We start from the raw sequence: 17,823 nt of genomic DNA on the forward strand, positions 1-17,823 counted from the left end.
CACACTACCTCCCTGTTGTCATATAGTCACAGCCCTATAGACATTCACACTACCTCCCTGTTGTCATATAGTCACAGCCCTATAGACATTCACACTACCTCCCTGTTGTCATATAGTCACAGCCCTATAGACATTCACACTACCTCCCTGTTGTCATATAGTCACAGCCCTATAGACATTCACACTACCTCCCTGTTGTCATATAGTCACAGCCCTATAGACATTCACACTACCTCCATGTTGTCATTTAGTCACAGCCCTATAGACATTCACACTACCTCCCTGTTGTCATATAGTCACAGCCCTATAGACATTCACACTACCTCCCTGTTGTCATATAGTCACAGCCCTATAGACATTCACACTACCTCCCTGTTGTCATATAGTCACAGCCCTATAGACATTCACACTGCCTCCCTGTTGTCATATAGTCACAGCCCTATAGACATTCACACTACCTCCCTGTTGTCATATAGTCACAGCCCTATAGACATTCACACTACCTCCATGTTGTCATTTAGTCAGCCCTATAGACATTCACACTACCTCCCTGTTGTCATATAGTCACAGCCCTATAGACATTCACACTACCTCCCTGTTGTCATATAGTCACAGCCCTATAGACATTCACACTGCCTCCCTGTTGTCATATAGTCACAGCCCTATAGACATTCACACTACCTCCCTGTTGTCATATAGTCACAGCCCTATAGACATTCACACTACCTCCATGTTGTCATATAGTCACAGCCCTATAGACAGTCACACTACCTCCATGTTGTCATATAGTCACAGCCCTATAGACATTCACACTACCTCCATGTTGTCATATAGTCACAGCCCTATAGACATTCACACTACCTCCATGTTGTCATATAGTCACAGCCCTATAGACATTCACACTACCTCCCTGTTGTCATATAGTCACAGCCCTATAGACATTCACACTACCTCCCTGTTGTCATATAGTCACAGCCCTATAGACATTCACACTGCCTCCCTGTTGTCATATAGTCACAGCCCTATAGACATTCACACTACCTCCCTGTTGTCATATAGTCACAGCCCTATAGACATTCACACTACCTCCATGTTGTCATTTAGTCAGCCCTATAGACATTCACACTACCTCCATGTTGTCATATAGTCACAGCCCTATAGACATTCACACTACCTCCCTGTTGTCATATAGTCACAGCCCTATAGACATTCACACTGCCTCCCTGTTGTCATATAGTCACAGCCCTATAGACATTCACACTACCTCCCTGTTGTCATATAGTCACAGCCCTATAGACATTCACACTACCTCCATGTTGTCATATAGTCACAGCCCTATAGACATTCACACTACCTCCATGTTGTCATTTAGTCAGCCCTATAGACATTCACACTACCTCCCTGTTGTCATATAGTCACAGCCCTATAGACATTCACACTACCTCCATGTTGTCATATAGTCACAGCCCTATAGACATTCACACTACCTCCATGTTGTCATATAGTCACAGCCCTATAGACATTCACACTGTCTCCCTGTTGTCATATAGTCACAGCCCTATAGACATTCACACTACCTCCATGTTGTCATATAGTCACAGCCCTATAGACATTCACACTACCTCCATGTTGTCATTTAGTCAGCCCTATAGACATTCACACTACCTCCCTGTTGTCATATAGTCACAGCCCTATAGACATTCACACTACCTCCATGTTGTCATATAGTCACAGCCCTATAGACATTCACACTACCTCCATGTTGTCATATAGTCACAGCCCTATAGACATTCACACTACCTCCATGTTGTCATATAGTCACAGCCCTATAGACATTCACACTACCTCCCTGTTGTCATATAGTCACAGCCCTATAGACATTCACACTACCTCCATGTTGTCATATAGTCACAGCCCTATAGACATTCACACTACCTCCCTGTTGTCATATAGTCACAGCCCTATAGACATTCACACTACCTCCATGTTGTCATATAGTCACAGCCCTATAGACATTCACACTACCTCCCTGTTGTCATATAGTCACAGCCCTATAGACATTCACACTACCTCCATGTTGTCATTTAGTCACAGCCCTATAGACATTCACACTACCTCCATGTTGTCATATAGTCACAGCCCTATAGACATTCACACTACCTCCCTGTTGTCATATAGTCACAGCCCTATAGACATTCACACTACCTCCCTGTTGTCATATAGTCACAGCCCTATAGACATTCACACTACCTCCCTGTTGTCATATAGTCACAGCCCTATAGACATTCACACTACCTCCATGTTGTCATATAGTCACAGCCCTATAGACATTCACACTACCTCCATGTTGTCATATAGTCACAGCCCTATAGACATTCACACTACCTCCATGTTGTCATATAGTCACAGCCCTATAGACATTCACACTGTCTCCCTGTTGTCATATAGTCACAGCCCTATAGACATTCACACTACCTCCATGTTGTATTATAGTCACAGCCCTATAGACATTCACACTACCTCCCTGTTGTCATATAGTCACAGCCCTATAGACATTCACACTACCTCCATGTTGTCATATAGTCACAGCCCTATAGACATTCACACTACCTCCATGTTGTCATATAGTCACAGCCCTATAGACATTCATACTACCTCCCTGTTGTCATATAGTCACAGCCCTATAGACATTCACACTACCTCCCTGTTGTCATATAGTCACAGCCCTATAGACATTCATACTACCTCCATGTTGTCATATAGTCACAGGCCTATAGACATTCACACTACCTCCATGTTGTCATATAGTCACAGGCCTATAGACATTCATACTACCTCCCTGTTGTCATATAGTCACAGCCCTATAGACATTCACACTACCTCCATGTTGTCATATAGTCACAGCCCTATAGACATTCACACTACCTCCTGTTGTCATATAGTCACAGCCCTATAGACATTCACACTACCTCCCTGTTGTCATATAGTCACAGCCCTATAGACATTCACACTACCTCCATGTTGTCATATAGTCACAGCCCTATAGACATTCACACTACCTCCCTGTTGTCATATAGTCACAGCCCTATAGACATTCACACTACCTCCCTGTTGTCATATAGTCACAGCCCTATAGACATTCACACTACCTCCATGTTGTCATATAGTCACAGCCCTATAGACATTCACACTACCTCCATGTTGTCATTTAGTCACAGCCCTATAGACATTCACACTACCTCCATGTTGTCATATAGTCACAGCCCTATAGACATTCACACTACCTCCATGTTGTCATATAGTCACAGCCCTATAGACATTCACACTACCTCCATGTTGTCATATAGTCACAGCCCTATAGACATTCACACTACCTCCATGTTGTCATATAGTCACAGCCCTATAGACATTCACACTACCTCCATGTTGTCATATAGTCACAGCCCTATAGACATTCACACTACCTCCATGTTGTCATATAGTCACAGCCCTATAGACATTCACACTACCTCCATGTTGTCATATAGTCACAGCCCTATAGACATTCACACTACCTCCCTGTTGTCATATAGTCACAGCCCTATAGACATTCACACTACCTCCCTGTTGTCATATAGTCACAGCCCTATAGACATTCACACTACCTCCATGTTGTCATATAGTCACAGCCCTATAGACATTCACACTACCTCCATGTTGTCATTTAGTCAGCCCTATAGACATTCACACTACCTCCATGTTGTCATATAGTCACAGCCCTATAGACATTCACACTACCTCCATGTTGTCATATAGTCACAGCCCTATAGACATTCACACTACCTCCATGTTGTCATATAGTCACAGCCCTATAGACATTCACACTACCTCCATGTTGTCATATAGTCACAGCCCTATAGACATTCACACTACCTCCCCTGTTGTCATATAGTCACAGCCCTATAGACATTCACACTGCCTCCCTGTTGTCATATAGTCACAGCCCTATAGACATTCACACTACCTCCCTGTTGTCATATAGTCACAGCCCTATAGACATTCACACTACCTCCATGTTGTCATTAGTCACAGCCCTATAGACATTCACACTCCTCCATGTTGTCATATAGTCACAGCCCTATAGACATTCACACTACCTCCCTGTTGTCATATAGTCACAGCCCTATAGACATTCACACTACCTCCCTGTTGTCATATAGTCACAGCCCTATAGACATTCACACTACCTCCCTGTTGTCATATAGTCACAGCCCTATAGACATTCACACTACCTCCATGTTGTCATATAGTCACAGCCCTATAGACATTCACACTACCTCCATGTTGTCATTTAGTCAGCCCTATAGACATTCACACTACCTCCATGTTGTCATATAGTCACAGCCCTATAGACATTCACACTACCTCCATGTTGTCATATAGTCACAGCCCTATAGACATTCACACTACCTCCATGTTGTCATATAGTCACAGCCCTATAGACATTCACACTGTCTCCCTGTTGTCATATAGTCACAGCCCTATAGACATTCACACTACCTCCATGTTGTCATATAGTCACAGCCCTATAGACATTCACACTACCTCCATGTTGTCATTTAGTCACAGCCTATAGACATTCACACTACCTCCCTGTTGTCATATAGTCACAGCCCTATAGACATTCACACTACCTCCATGTTGTCATATAGTCACAGCCCTATAGACATTCACACTACCTCCATGTTGTCATATAGTCACAGCCCTATAGACATTCACACTACCTCCATGTTGTCATATAGTCACAGCCCTATAGACATTCACACTGCCTCCCTGTTGTCATATAGTCACAGCCCTATAGACATTCACACTACCTCCATGTTGTCATATAGTCACAGCCCTATAGACATTCACACTACCTCCCTGTTGTCATATAGTCACAGCCCTATAGACATTCACACTACCTCCATGTTGTAATATAGTCACAGCCCTATAGACATTCACACTGTCTCCTGTTGTCATATAGTCACAGCCCTATAGACATTCACACTACCTCCATGTTGTCATATAGTCAGCCCTATAGACATTCACACTACCTCCCTGTTGTCATATAGTCACAGCCCTATAGACATTCACACTACCTCCCTGTTGTCATATAGTCACAGCCCTATAGACATTCACACTGCCTCCCTGTTGTCATATAGTCACAGCCCTATAGACATTCACACTACCTCCCTGTTGTCATATAGTCACAGCCCTATAGACATTCACACTACCTCCATGTTGTCATATAGTCACAGCCCTATAGACAGTCACACTACCTCCATGTTGTCATTTAGTCAGCCCTATAGACATTCACACTACCTCCATGTTGTCATATAGTCACAGCCCTATAGACATTCACACTGTCTCCCTGTTGTCATATAGTCACAGCCCTATAGACATTCACACTACCTCCATGTTGTATTATAGTCACAGCCCTATAGACATTCACACTACCTCCCTGTTGTCATATAGTCACAGCCCTATAGACATTCACACTACCTCCATGTTGTCATGTAGTCAAAGCCCTATAGACATTCACACTACCTCCATGTTGTCATATAGTCACAGCCCTATAGACATTCATACTACCTCCCTGTTGTCATATAGTCACAGCCCTATAGACATTCACACTACCTCCCTGTTGTCATATAGTCACAGCCCTATAGACATTCATACTACCTCCATGTTGTCATATAGTCACAGGCCTATAGACATTCACACTACCTCCATGTTGTCATATAGTCACAGCCCTATAGACATTCACACGGCCTCCCTGTTGTCATATAGTCACAGCCCTATAGACATTCACACTACCTCCATGTTGTCATATAGTCACAGGCCTATAGACATTCATACTACCTCCCTGTTGTCATATAGTCACAGCCCTATAGACATTCACACTACCTCCCTGTTGTCATATAGTCACAGCCCTATAGACATTCACACTGCCTCCCTGTTGTCATATAGTCACAGCCCTATAGACATTCACACTACCTCCCTGTTGTCATATAGTCACAGCCCTATAGACATTCACACTACCTCCCTGTTGTCATATAGTCACAGCCCTATAGACATTCACACTACCTCCATGTTGTCATATAGTCACAGCCCTATAGACATTCACACTACCTCCATGTTGTCATTTAGTCACAGCCCTATAGACATTCACACTACCTCCATGTTGTCATATAGTCACAGCCCTATAGACATTCACACTACCTCCATGTTGTCATATAGTCACAGCCCTATAGACATTCACACTACCTCCATGTTGTCATATAGTCACAGCCCTATAGACATTCACACTACCTCCATGTTGTCATATAGTCACAGCCCTATAGACATTCACACTACCTCCCTGTTGTCATATAGTCACAGCCCTATAGACATTCACACTACCTCCATGTTGTCATATAGTCACAGCCCTATAGACATTCACACTACCTCCATGTTGTCATTTAGTCAGCCCTATAGACATTCACACTACCTCCCTGTTGTCATATAGTCACAGCCCTATAGACATTCACACTACCTCCCTGTTGTCATATAGTCACAGCCCTATAGACATTCACACTACCTCCATGTTGTCATATAGTCACAGCCCTATAGACATTCACACTACCTCCATGTTGTCATTTAGTCAGCCCTATAGACATTCACACTACCTCCATGTTGTCATATAGTCACAGCCCTATAGACATTCACACTACCTCCATGTTGTCATATAGTCACAGCCTATAGACATTCACACTACCTCCATGTTGTCATATAGTCACAGCCCTATAGACATTCACACTACCTCCATGTTGTCATATAGTCAGCCCTATAGACATTCACACTACCTCCATGTTGTCATATAGTCACAGCCCTATAGACATTCACACTGTCTAGTCATATAGTCACAGCCCTATAGACATTCACACTACCTCCCTGTTGTCATATAGTCACAGCCCTATAGACATTCACACTACCTCCATGTTGTCATATAGTCACAGCCCTATAGACATTCACACTACCTCCATGTTGTCATATAGTCACAGCCCTATAGACATTCACACTACCTCCATGTTGTCATATAGTCACAGCCCTATAGACATTCACACTACCTCCTGTTGTCATATAGTCACAGCCCTATAGACATTCACACTACCTCCCTGTTGTCATATAGTCACAGCCCTATAGACATTCACACTACCTCCATGTTGTCATATAGTCACAGCCCTATAGACATTCACACTACCTCCATGTTGTCATATAGTCACAGCCCTATAGACATTCACACTACCTCCCTGTTGTCATATAGTCACAGCCCTATAGACATTCACACTACCTCCCTGTTGTCATATAGTCACAGCCCTATAGACATTCACACTGTCTCCCTGTTGTCATATAGTCACAGCCCTATAGACATTCACACTACCTCCCTGTTGTCATATAGTCACAGCCCTATAGACATTCACACTACCTCCATGTTGTCATATAGTCACAGCCCTATAGACATTCACACTACCTCCATGTTGTCATTTAGTCACAGCCCTATAGACATTCACACTACCTCCCTGTTGTCATATAGTCACAGCCCTATAGACATTCACACTACCTCCCTGTTGTCATATAGTCACAGCCCTATAGACATTCACACTACCTCCATGTTGTCATATAGTCACAGCCCTATAGACATTCACACTACCTCCCTGTTGTCATATAGTCACAGCCCTATAGACATTCACACTACCTCCATGTTGTCATATAGTCACAGCCCTATAGACATTCACACTACCTCCATGTTGTCATATAGTCACAGCCCTATAGACATTCACACTACCTCCCTGTTGTCATATAGTCACAGCCCTATAGACATTCACACTACCTCCATGTTGTCATATAGTCACAGCCCTATAGACATTCACACTACCTCCATGTTGTCATATAGTCACAGCCCTATAGACATTCACACTACCTCCATGTTGTCATATAGTCACAGCCCTATAGACATTCACACTACCTCCATGTTGTCATATAGTCACAGCCCTATAGACATTCACACTACCTCCATGTTGTCATATAGTCACAGCCCTATAGACATTCACACTACCTCCATGTTGTCATATAGTCACAGCCCTATAGACATTCACACTACCTCCATGTTGTCATATAGTCACAGCCCTATAGACATTCACACTACCTCCCTGTTGTCATATAGTCACAGCCCTATAGACATTCACACTACCTCCATGTTGTCATATAGTCACAGCCCTATAGACATTCACACTACCTCCATGTTGTCATATAGTCACAGCCCTATAGACATTCACACTACCTCCATGTTGTCATATAGTCACAGCCCTATAGACATTCACACTGTCTCCATGTTGTCATATAGTCACAGCCCTATAGACATTCACACTACCTCCATGTTGTCATATAGTCACAGCCCTATAGACATTCACACTACCTCCCTGTTGTCATATAGTCACAGCCCTATAGACATTCACACTACCTCCATGTTGTCATATAGTCACAGCCCTATAGACATTCACACTACCTCCATGTTGTCATATAGTCACAGCCCTATAGACATTCACACTACCTCCCTGTTGTCATATAGTCACAGCCCTATAGACATTCACACTGCCTCCCTGTTGTCATATAGTCACAGCCCTATAGACATTCACACTACCTCCATGTTGTCATATAGTCACAGCCCTATAGACATTCACACTACCTCCATGTTGTCATATAGTCACAGCCCTATAGACATTCACACTACCTCCCTGTTGTCATATAGTCACAGCCCTATAGACATTCACACTACCTCCATGTTGTCATTTAGTCACAGCCCTATAGACATTCACACTACCTCCATGTTGTCATATAGTCACAGCCCTATAGACATTCACACTACCTCCATGTTGTCATATAGTCACAGCCCTATAGACATTCACACTACCTCCATGTTGTCATATAGTCACAGCCCTATAGACATTCACACTACTCCCTGTTGTCATATAGTCACAGCCCTATAGACATTCACACTACCTCCATGTTGTCATTTAGTCACAGCCCTATAGACATTCACACTACCTCCATGTTGTCATATAGTCACAGCCCTATAGACATTCACACTACCTCCATGTTGTCATATAGTCACAGCCCTATAGACATTCACACTACCTCCATGTTGTCATATAGTCACAGCCCTATAGACATTCACACTACCTCCATGTTGTCATATAGTCACAGCCCTATAGACATTCACACTACCTCCATGTTGTCATATAGTCACAGCCCTATAGACATTCACACTCCTGTTGTCATATAGTCACAGCCCTATAGACATTCACACTACCTCCATGTTGTCATATAGTCACAGCCCTATAGACATTCATACTACCTCCCTGTTGTCATATAGTCACAGCCCTATAGACATTCACACTACCTCCCTGTTGTCATATAGTCACAGCCCTATAGACATTCACACTGCCTCCCTGTTGTCATATAGTCACAGCCCTATAGACATTCACACTACCTCCCTGTTGTCATATAGTCACAGCCCTATAGACATTCACACTACCTCCCTGTTGTCATATAGTCACAGCCCTATAGACATTCACACTACCTCCATGTTGTCATATAGTCACAGCCCTATAGACATTCACACTACCTCCATGTTGTCATATAGTCACAGCCCTATAGACATTCACACTACCTCCATGTTGTCATATAGTCACAGCCCTATAGACATTCACACTACCTCCATGTTGTCATATAGTCACAGCCCTATAGACATTCACACTACCTCCATGTTGTCATATAGTCACAGCCCTATAGACATTCACACTACCTCCATGTTGTCATATAGACATTCATTCACTGTCTCCCTGTTGTCATATAGTCACAGCCCTATAGACATTCACACTACCTCCATGTTGTCATATAGTCACAGCCCTATAGACATTCACACTACCTCCATGTTGTCATTTAGTCACAGCCCTATAGACATTCACACTACCTCCCTGTTGTCATATAGTCACAGCCCTATAGACATTCACACTACCTCCCTGTTGTCATATAGTCACAGCCCTATAGACATTCACACTACCTCCATGTTGTCATATAGTCACAGCCCTATAGACATTCACACTACCTCCATGTTGTCATATAGTCACAGCCCTATAGACATTCACACTACCTCCATGTTGTCATATAGTCACAGCCCAATAGACATTCACACTACCTCCATGTTGTCATATAGTCACAGCCCAATAGACATTCACACTACCTCCATGTTGTCATATAGTCACAGCCCTATAGACATTCACACTACCTCCATGTTGTCATTTAGTCAGACATTCACACTACCTCCATGTTGTCATATAGTCACATTAGACATTCACACTGTATCCTGTTGTCATATAGTCACAGCCCTATAGACATTCACACTACCTCCATGTTGTCATATAGTCACAGCCCTATAGACATTCACACTACCTCCATGTTGTCATATAGTCACAGCCCTATAGACATTCACACTACCTCCATGTTGTCATATAGTCACAGCCCTATAGACATTCACACTACCTCCATGTTGTCATATAGTCACAGCCCTATAGACATTCATACTGTCTCCCTGTTGTCATATAGTCACAGCCCTATAGACATTCACACTACCTCCCTGTTGTCATATAGTCACAGCCCTATAGACATTCACACTACCTCCATGTTGTCATATAGTCACAGCCCTATAGACATTCACACTACCTCCATGTTGTCATATAGTCACAGCCCTATAGACATTCACACTACCTCCCTGTTGTCATATAGTCACAGCCCTATAGACATTCACACTACCTCCATGTTGTCATATAGTCACAGCCCTATAGACATTCACACTACCTCCATGTTGTCATATAGTCACAGCCCTATAGACATTCACACTGCCTCCTTGTTGTCATATAGTCACAGCCCTATAGACATTCACACTACCTCCCTGTTGTCATATAGTCACAGCCCTATAGACATTCACACTACCTCCATGTTGTCATTTAGTCAGCCCTATAGACATTCACACTACCTCCCTGTTGTCATATAGTCACAGCCCTATAGACATTCACACTACCTCCCTGTTGTCATATAGTCACAGCCCTATAGACATTCACACTACCTCCCTGTTGTCATATAGTCACAGCCCTATAGACATTCACACTGCCTCCCTGTTGTCATATAGTCACAGCCCTATAGACATTCACACTACCTCCCTGTTGTCATATAGTCACAGCCCTATAGACATTCACACTACCTCCCTGTTGTCATATAGTCACAGCCCTATAGACATTCACACTACCTCCATGTTGTCATATAGTCACAGCCCTATAGACATTCACACTACCTCCATGTTGTCATTTAGTCAGCCCTATAGACATTCACACTACCTCCATGTTGTCATATAGTCACAGCCCTATAGACATTCACACTACCTCCATGTTGTCATATAGTCACAGCCCTATAGACATTCACACTACCTCCATGTTGTCATATAGTCACAGCCCTATAGACATTCACACTACCTCCATGTTGTCATGTAGTCACAGCCCTATAGACATTCACACTACCTCCATGTTGTCATATAGTCACAGCCCTATAGACATTCACACTACCTCCATGTTGTCATTTAGTCAGCCCTATAGACATTCACACTACCTCCCTGTTGTCATATAGTCACAGCCCTATAGACATTCACACTACCTCCATGTTGTCATATAGTCACAGCCCTATAGACATTCACACTACCTCCATGTTGTCATATAGTCACAGCCCTATAGACATTCACACTACCTCCATGTTGTCATATAGTCACAGCCCTATAGACATTCACACTACCTCCCTGTTGTCATATAGTCACAGCCCTATAGACATTCACACTACCTCCATGTTGTCATATAGTCACAGCCCTATAGACATTCACACTACCTCCCTGTTGTCATATAGTCACAGCCCTATAGACATTCACACTACCTCCATGTTGTCATATAGTCACAGCCCTATAGACATTCACACTACCTCCCTGTTGTCATATAGTCACAGCCCTATAGACATTCACACTACCTCCATGTTGTCATATAGTCACAGCCCTATAGACATTCACACTACCTCCCTGTTGTCATATAGTCACAGCCCTATAGACATTCACACTACCTCCATGTTGTCATATAGTCACAGCCCTATAGACATTCACACTACCTCCCTGTTGTCATATAGTCACAGCCCTATAGACATTCACACTACCTCCCTGTTGTCATATAGTCACAGCCCTATAGACATTCACACTACCTCCATGTTGTCATATAGTCACAGCCCTATAGACATTCACACTACCTCCATGTTGTCATATAGTCACAGCCCTATAGACATTCACACTACCTCCATGTTGTCATATAGTCACAGCCCTATAGACATTCACACTACCTCCATGTTGTCATATAGTCACAGCCCTATAGACATCACAGCCCCATGTTGTCATATAGTCACATTCATTCACACTACCTCCATGTTGTCATATAGTCACAGCCCTATAGACATTCACACTACCTCCATGTTGTCATATAGTCACAGCCCTATAGACATTCACACTACCTCCATGTTGTCATATAGTCACAGCCCTATAGACATTCACACTACCTCCATGTTGTCATATAGTCACAGCCCTATAGACATTCACACTACCTCCATGTTGTCATATAGTCACAGCCCTATAGACATTCACACTACCTCCATGTTGTCATATAGTCACAGCCCTATAGACATTCACACTACCTCCCTGTTGTCATATAGTCACAGCCCTATAGACATTCACACTACCTCCATGTTGTCATATAGTCACAGCCCTATAGACATTCACACTACCTCCATGTTGTCATATAGTCACAGCCCTATAGACATTCACACTACCTCCATGTTGTCATATAGTCACAGCCCTATAGACATTCACACTGTCCTCCATGTTGTCATATAGTCACAGCCCTATTCAGACATCCATGTTGTCATATAGTCACAGCCCTATAGACATTCACACTACCTCCCTGTTGTCATATAGTCACAGCCCTATAGACATTCACACTACCTCCATGTTGTCATATAGTCACAGCCCTATAGACATTCACACTACCTCCATGTTGTCATATAGTCACAGCCCTATAGACATTCACACTACCTCCATGTTGTCATTTAGTCAGCCCTATAGACATTCACACTACCTCCATGTTGTCATATAGTCACAGCCCTATAGACATTCATACTGTCTCCATGTTGTCATATAGTCACAGCCCTATAGACATTCACACTACCTCCATGTTGTCATATAGTCACAGCCCTATAGACATTCACACTACCTCCATGTTGTCATATAGTCACAGCCCTATAGACATTCACACTACCTCCATGTTGTCATCAAAGCCCTATAGACATTCACACTACCTCCATGTTGTCATATAGTCACAGCCCTATAGACATTCACACTACCTCCCTGTTGTCATATAGTCACAGCCCTATAGACATTCACACTACCTCCCTGTTGTCATATAGTCACAGCCCTATAGACATTCACACTACCTCCATGTTGTCATATAGTCACAGCCCTATAGACATTCACACTACCTCCATGTTGTCATATAGTCACAGCCCTATAGACATTCACACTACCTCCCTGTTGTCATATAGTCACAGCCCTATAGACATTCACACTACCTCCATGTTGTCATATAGTCACAGCCCTATAGACATTCATACTACCTCCCTGTTGTCATATAGTCACAGCCCTATAGACATTCACACTACCTCCCTGTTGTCATATAGTCACAGCCCTATAGACATTCACACTACCTCCCTGTTGTCATATAGTCACAGCCCTATAGACATTCACACTACCTCCCTGTTGTCATATAGTCACAGCCCTATAGACATTCACACTACCTCCCTGTTGTCATATAGTCACAGCCCTATAGACATTCACACTACCTCCATGTTGTCATATAGTCACAGCCCTATAGACATTCACACTACCTCCATGTTGTCATATAGTCACAGCCCTATAGACATTCACACTACCTCCATGTTGTCATATAGTCACAGCCCTATAGACATTCACACTACCTCCATGTTGTCATATAGTCACAGCCCTATAGACATTCACACTACCTCCATGTTGTCATATAGTCACAGCCCTATAGACATTCACACTACCTCCATGTTGTCATATAGTCACAGCCCTATAGACATTCACACTACCTCCCTGTTGTCATATAGTCACAGCCCTATAGACATTCACACTACCTCCATGTTGTCATATAGTCACAGCCCTATAGACATTCACACTACCTCCATGTTGTCATTTAGTCAGCCCTATAGACATTCACACTACCTCCCTGTTGTCATATAGTCACAGCCCTATAGACATTCACACTACCTCCATGTTGTCATATAGTCACAGCCCTATAGACATTCACACTACCTCCATGTTGTCATATAGTCACAGCCCTATAGACATTCACACTACCTCCATGTTGTCATTTAGTCAGCCCTATAGACATTCACACTACCTCCATGTTGTCATATAGTCACAGCCCTATAGACATTCACACTACCTCCATGTTGTCATATAGTCACAGGCCTATAGACATTCACACTACCTCCATGTTGTCATATAGTCACAGCCCTATAGACATTCACACTACCTCCATTGTCATGTCAGCATATAGACATTCACACTACCTCCATGTTGTCATATAGTCACAGCCCTATAGACATTCACACTGTATCCCTGTTGTCATATAGTCACAGCCCTATAGACATTCACACTACCTCCATGTTGTCATATAGTCACAGCCCTATAGACATTCACACTACCTCCATGTTGTCATATAGTCACAGCCCTATAGACATTCACACTACCTCCATGTTGTCATATAGTCACAGCCCTATAGACATTCACACTACCTCCATGTTGTCATATAGTCACAGCCCTATAGACATTCACACTGTATCACTGTTGTCATATAGTCACAGCCCTATAGACATTCACACTACCTCCCTGTTGTCATATAGTCACAGCCCTATAGACATTCACACTACCTCCATGTTGTCATGTAGTCAAAGCCCTATAGACATTCACACTACCTCCATGTTGTCATATAGTCACAGCCCTATAGACATTCATACTACCTCCCTGTTGTCATATAGTCACAGCCCTATAGACATTCACACTACCTCCATGTTGTCATATAGTCACAGCCCTATAGACATTCACACTACCTCCCTGTTGTCATATAGTCACAGCCCTATAGACATTCACACTACCTCCATGTTGTCATATAGTCACAGCCCTATAGACATTCACACTACCTCCATGTTGTCATATAGTAACAGCCCTATAGACATTCACACTACCTCCATTTTGTCATTTAGTCAGCCCTATAGACATTCACACTACCTCCCTGTTGTCATATAGTCACAACCCTATAGACATTCACACTACCTCCCTGTTGTCATATAGTCACAGCCCTATAGACATTCACACTACCTCCCTGTTGTCATATAGTCACAGCCCAATAGACATTCACACTGCCTCCTGTTGTCATATAGTCACAGCCCTATAGACATTCACACTACCTCCCTGTTGTCATATAGTCACAGCCCTATAGACATTCACACTACCTCCCTGTTGTCATATAGTCACAGCCCTATAGACATTCACACTACCTCCCTGTTGTCATATAGTCACAGCCCTATAGACATTCACACTACCTCCCTGTTGTCATATAGTCACAGCCCTATAGACATTCACACTACCTCCTGTTGTCATATAGTCACAGCCCTATAGACATTCACACTACCTCCATGTTGTCATTTAGTCAGCCCTATAGACATTCACACTACCTCCATGTTGTCATATAGTCACAGCCCTATAGACATTCACACTACCTCCCTGTTGTCATATAGTCACAGCCCTATAGACATTCACACTGCCTCCATGTTGTCATATAGTCACAGCCCTATAGACATTCACACTACCTCCCTGTTGTCATATAGTCACAGCCCTATAGACATTCACACTACCTCCATGTTGTCATATAGTCACAGCCCTATAGACATTCACACTACCTCCATGTTGTCATTTAGTCAGCCCTATAGACATTCACACTACCTCCATGTTGTCATATAGTCACAGCCCTATAGACATTCACACTACCTCCATGTTGTCATATAGTCACAGCCCTATAGACATTCACACTACCTCCATGTTGTCATATAGTCACAGCCCTATAGACATTCACACTGTCTCCCTGTTGTCATATAGTCACAGCCCTATAGACATTCACACTACCTCCATGTTGTATTATAGTCACAGCCCTATAGACATTCACACTACCTCCCTGTTGTCATATAGTCACAGCCCTATAGACATTCACACTACCTCCCTGTTGTCATATAGTCACAGCCCTATAGACATTCACACTACCTCCATGTTGTCATATAGTCACAGCCCTATAGACATTCACACTACCTCCATGTTGTCATATAGTCACAGCCCTATAGACATTCACACTACCTCCATGTTGTCATATAGTCACAGCCCTATAGACATTCACACTGCCTCCCTGTTGTCATATAGTCACAGCCCTATAGACATTCACACTACCTCCATGTTGTCATATAGTCACAGCCCTATAGACATTCACACTACCTCCCTGTTGTCATATAGTCACAGCCCTATAGACATTCACACTACCTCCATGTTGTCATATAGTCACAGCCCTATAGACATTCACACTGTCTCCCTGTTGTCATATAGTCACAGCCCTATAGACATTCACACTACCTCCTGTTGTCATATAGTCACAGCCCTATAGACATTCACACTGTCCCTGTTGTCATATAGTCACAGCCCTATAGACATTCACACTACCTCCCTGTTGTCATATAGTCACAGCCCTATAGACATTCATACTACCTCCATGTTGTCATATAGTCATAGCCCTATAGACATTCACACTACCTCCATGTTGTCATATAGTCACAGCCCTATAGACATTCACACTACCTCCCTGTTGTCATATAGTCACAGCCCTATAGACATTCACACTGCCTCCCTGTTGTCATATAGTCACAGCCCTATAGACATTCACACTACCTCCCTGTTGTCATATAGTCACAGCCCTATAGACATTCACACTACCTCCATGTTGTCATATAGTCACAGCCCTATAGACATTCACACTACCTCCATGTTGTCATATAGTCACAGCCCTATAGACATTCACACTACCTCCATGTTGTCATATAGTCACAGCCCTATAGACATTCACACTACCTCCATGTTGTCATATAGTCACAGCCCTATAGACATTCACACTACCTCCATGTTGTCATATAGTCACAGCCCTATAGACATTCACACTACCTCCCTGTTGTCATATAGTCACAGCCCTATAGACATTCACACTACCTCCCTGTTGTCATATAGTCACAGCCCTATAGACATTCACACTACCTCCCTGTTGTCATATAGTCACAGCCCTATAGACATTCACACTACCTCCATGTTGTCATATAGTCACAGCCCTATAGACATTCACACTACCTCCATGTTGTCATATAGTCACAGCCCTATAGACATTCACACTACCTCCATGTTGTCATATAGTCACAGCCCTATAGACATTCACACTGTCTCCCTGTTGTCATATAGTCACAGCCCTATAGACATTCACACTACCTCCATGTTGTCATATAGTCACAGCCCTA

The 17,823-nt window shown here is 43.0% G+C and overlaps 1 protein-coding gene across 1 annotated transcript in view; it reads left to right on the forward strand.

Annotated features, from left to right (window-relative positions):
* LOC115144575 (potassium voltage-gated channel subfamily H member 7-like) overlaps window positions 1-17,823 on the forward strand; it is a 121,912-nt gene that overhangs the window by 62,218 nt on the left and 41,871 nt on the right. The gene's annotated exons all lie outside the window — the stretch shown is intronic.

This window comes from Oncorhynchus nerka, linkage group LG2, assembly GCF_034236695.1.
Source record: "Oncorhynchus nerka isolate Pitt River linkage group LG2, Oner_Uvic_2.0, whole genome shotgun sequence".
Lineage (NCBI taxonomy): Eukaryota > Metazoa > Chordata > Actinopteri > Salmoniformes > Salmonidae > Oncorhynchus > Oncorhynchus nerka.